This window comes from Apis cerana, linkage group LG2 (genome assembly GCF_029169275.1).
Source record: "Apis cerana isolate GH-2021 linkage group LG2, AcerK_1.0, whole genome shotgun sequence".
In the NCBI taxonomy this organism is placed as follows: domain Eukaryota; kingdom Metazoa; phylum Arthropoda; class Insecta; order Hymenoptera; family Apidae; genus Apis; species Apis cerana.
Genome location: NC_083853.1, coordinates 11,832,004 through 11,836,392, shown reverse-complemented (window position 1 = coordinate 11,836,392; position 4,389 = coordinate 11,832,004). Strand labels below are relative to the sequence as shown.

Below are 4,389 nucleotides of genomic sequence, written 5' to 3'. Positions count from 1 at the left end.
GGAAGGAAGTTAAAGAAGAGAAATGACGGACGGCATCGCGTCCGACCAGCGAGACAGTTTAATAATCTCCCAATTACGAAACAGCCTCGACACACCGCCCTTCCCCAACCTTTGCTTGCCCTCCGCGTTTACCGTTGCGTTTAGCTGCACGCTCGAGGCGAATCGAGGGGTGACTCGAGCTACAAGACAGAGAAATAGAGACAGAGAAAGAAAGGAAGCGGGAGGGGAGGTTTCCTACTTTTGCTCGATGCAATCGCAAAAAAAAACCTCGTCGCAGACGTCGGCGAGGTTTCAGACGCGCTTCAGCCGTGCTCGATAGCGCGAGTGGCCGCCCCTGAAATGACTAGTAGTGACGGAGCAAGCCCGTGACGGAGAGAGATAGGAGGGGGTGTCAGTGGTGGTAACTGCGTCGACGACGTCGGCGAAGGAGGGTCTCGGGGGAGGGAGAGGTTGGTGGGTGAAGGGGGCTCGAAAGAGCGGTGGCGAGCGAGGGTGGCGAGTGCCGCGGCAGCGTTTCTGCTCGAGTACCCGGGAAACGGAGACGTCCGCGGTGCGTGCCGGAGAAAGAGGAAGTTCGCGTTAAGAAGAGAGAGAGAGAGAGTTTCTCCGCTTCTCGCGAAAACGATTCGAGGAGGACTAATGAAAAGGGGAGCACGATGACTGCGAAACGAGCTCATCCACCTAGACGTTTCGATTTATCCGTCTTGGAATCGTTGAAAAGGGGAACGAGAGTTTCATTCGGTCGAGATGTGCGAATTACCAGCGCATATATTCGTATATATACGTTCCAACTTCCGCTTGCAATCGGGCACTTTTCGGCGATTTGATGCGAGCAGGTGGCGCATCGATCCGCTCTCTCGTATCGAACGCGAGCATATCGAAGACGCGATGACGGACGCTCTCGGTCTCGGATCCCTCATTGTCGAACCGAGTAGAGGGAGCGGGATAGACATTGGACTCGCACACATTGGAGCACACGTAGGAATACACGCGTGCAGCCACTTGGTATTGATTGCTCGGCAGTCGGTGGCTTACGATTTATGTCGTCGGAGCCACGACCGGAATAACCGATGTCACGCCGAAAATTCACTTTTTTCGCCCGCCACCTGCGTCACCATGAATCCTACCTGACAACCGGAATCGTCCTGACCCCACCACCTAGAACGCGCACAAAAGTACCGGGCCGAAGAACGGAGGGGATTTATCATCGACCACGGGACCAGTTCCTGAAAAAACTTGCTTCTCGCTCGTCCTCCTCCTCCTCCTCCACTCTCTTTAGCGTGAATAGAGAATAATGTACATACGTATCCAGAATAGAAGCGAGCAACCGAGTATCGAATAGAGAATTAATCGAGAAATCCTGATTTATCGGATCTGGCCTCCCCACCGTTCCGAGAATATTCTATTATCGTATACCATCGATTAACGTCGCCTCTTAGAAGCTGAAAACGTTGAAACCGGGATCGCTGGAATTCGCTTGCTGAAACCGCGAGGCAATCGAGTCTTTAATTGGTCCAAGATTGGAAAACCCAGTTTCGCCGGATCCCCGCAAAGAGCCCTGTGGGCTAGCACCGTTGTTTTTTTTCCCCTCCTCCTTTGGAATTCTTCTTCCCCCCCTCCGCCTTCGTTTTCGACCGAGTTTTATCGAGGAATCCTCCCCCTTTTTAATCGATCGAAAGAAGCTGGAATTTTTCGTTCGTAAGAATCGCCAGAACCCCGGATCACTATTATTAGGCTAGATTTTCCAATTTCGCGAGACCTCGTCGTCGCGTATCCCGCGTTGGGACAAATTGCTTATTCGATTCTTCTGTCGAGAGGAAATCGAAGGATTTCGAAGCTGGTCGAATAAAATTACATCCAATTTCCGTTTATCATCTCCCTCCCTTCCCTCCCCGGAAAATGGAAAATAAAGGTAAAAAGGCTCTTATTAAGACTCAACGAATCGAGCGATAATTTTGGTTATAATTGTCAGGCGGAAATTAAATTACGAGCATCGATGCCCCGACTCGATTCCTCGATTCGTTTTCAATTTTCCGCCTCCCCTCCCCCCTCCTAAAACGGGATCTCTTTCCTTATTCCCGAGCGTTGTCGAACGAAAAAAAAAAAAAAAAAAAAGAAAAGAAAAAAAAAGTCGATCGTGTTTCCATTCGCAATTACCATCGTGTCATTCGCACGCGCGATAAATCGCGTCTATTCAATTTAAACGCGAACGAGAGACGACTCAAAGGAGGAACGTATCTTCGGATTGCCTTTCAGGAACTCGCGTTTCTTCGAACACGGTCAAAGGGAGGGAGGAAAGGGGGGTGAAGGAAGGAACGAGAGAGAGAGAGAAAGAAAAACGATAGAAGGGGGCAAGGCTTAAGAGGAGAGGAGTTTAAAAAAGAATCGTATAAGGCGAAGATAATTTCCGCGATAAGACTCTTGGCCCATATTACCTTACTAGTTAATAGGATCTACGTTACTAACTTAGTTTGAAACTTGGTTGGACTTCCCAGCGAGCGCAAAGAGTCTCCTCTCTCTTCCGCAGTCTTCCAGCCTCTTCTCTTCTCTTCTCTTCCCTTCTCTTCTCTTCTCTTCTCGCGGCTGTAGATTACGCCGCCTGCTAAGAGCCGAAAATCGTTGTACAGTTTGGCTCCAAGATTTCGCTAATCTCGAGAAAGAGCATCCTTAACATTCAAATCCCTCCTCGTCGTTTCGCGTCGCGACACTTGGCCAACTCTGTCGTTCGTTGGAGGGAGCCGGTTAACGCCCCTCCTAATGTTTTCCACTTCTAATTTTCACTTTCCCGCGGATCTCTTAGACCTTTAACTTTTAACTTTGATCCGCGATCAAGAGTGGGAGAACGTGGGGGAGAATGATTAATTTTTCGAGATAATTTTTGGAAAAAGATGGGGAGAAAGATGGCGCGATGAAAGAGGCGAGAATGGAGAAGGAACGAGAAATATTTGCGCAATAATCTTATAATCAACGGGCAGAGAATAACGTTGAACGTTTCACTTTTATGAGGCTCGTTCGTGCGACGAATGCCCGGGTAATTCTTCTAGACGCCTCGCTCTCCTCGACCGGAATTTTTCAAAGAGACTCTTGTTTTATTATGAAACATTCTTCGCTCGTTCGAAAATACTTGCCAGATAATTCCACGTGGAAACAGAAGCGCGCCAAGGAAACGCATTTTTCCCGACGTTAACTAAACGAAGATCATTTAAGATAGATCCAGCTTTTTAAACTCTTATAAATTTACGATAACGAGTCGTTAGTTTACTTTCCCTCGTGAATCGTATATTCGAGAGTATGGATCTATCTATAAGAGAAACGTCTCTTATAAAGTAACTACTTTAGTTGCCTCTTCGGAGGAGACTAAGTTTGAGAAGAGGAAAGCCCCTTTATTTTCCGTGGAATATTTGACGAATTTTCTGGCTCGAGTTCGAGTCATCCTCGAATGGATGAAAAAAAAGAAAAGAAAAAGAAAAAGAAAAAGAAGAGAAGAATGGAAAAGCGATATAATTGAAAACGAAGTTGACGGTTAATAACCTCCGATCTAGTTGTCAAAAATCTCTATGAGAAAATCCCTATGAGGGGAGGATGAAAAATAATGAAAATCCATTTTCACGGCGGCCAAGGAACGAGACAATGGAAATCACGAACAATGAGGTTGGTCGCCGAAAAATGGCCGCGAAAAGAGTCGTTGGTGCGGGGCCACCTGCCCGACCGGAAGTTTACGCGCACCTCGAAGACAGCCGCGTTCCTCTTTCTCGTTACTTTGTACCGTTGCGACTCGTTGCGCCTCGTTACGCCACCCCCCTCCTCTCCCTCCCCCGCTACACGAACGTGGCTCATTTTTACGGCTAGCTGCGTCTCACAGCCGAAGAAAAATGAGGTTTTTCCCGTTTACGACTTAATTAATATTGAAACGAGGGGACAATGTGGGATTGCGATCTCGCCAAGAGAATTGTTGTTTTAACGTTTCAAATAATTTAAACAAGACCACGAATTAAATACTTTCATACTTTTCATAGATGTTTAAGAAGAAAAGCAAACGAAGAATAATATATTAATAAACGTATTGAAACGTATAATGTACGAACGGAGACGTGATCGATCGATCCTTATGAAACACGGATTGGTTTGTGGTGAAAGTTGTGTACTTTCATATAATATGGTAAAAAAGAAAAAACAAAAAAGATTCGTAAAGGAATACTCCAAAAGTATGTATTTTTTTGATATAATCGAGAAAAATCTGTAACATCATTTTTAATAACTTAATCATTTCGAATATATGCACATATCTTTTTAATTTATCCGAAGCTTCAGTTTCTACATATTAAATATATATATATATTACTAATACGAGGAAATTGATATGCAATTTTAATAGCCTCATTGTGTATT

General features: G+C 45.7%; 1 protein-coding gene across 3 annotated transcripts in view; it reads right to left on the bottom strand.

Moving 5' to 3' along the window:
• LOC108002811 (irregular chiasm C-roughest protein) overlaps positions 1-4,389 on the bottom strand; it is a 279,347-nt gene that overhangs the window by 187,744 nt on the left and 87,214 nt on the right. The window lies entirely within an intron of this gene.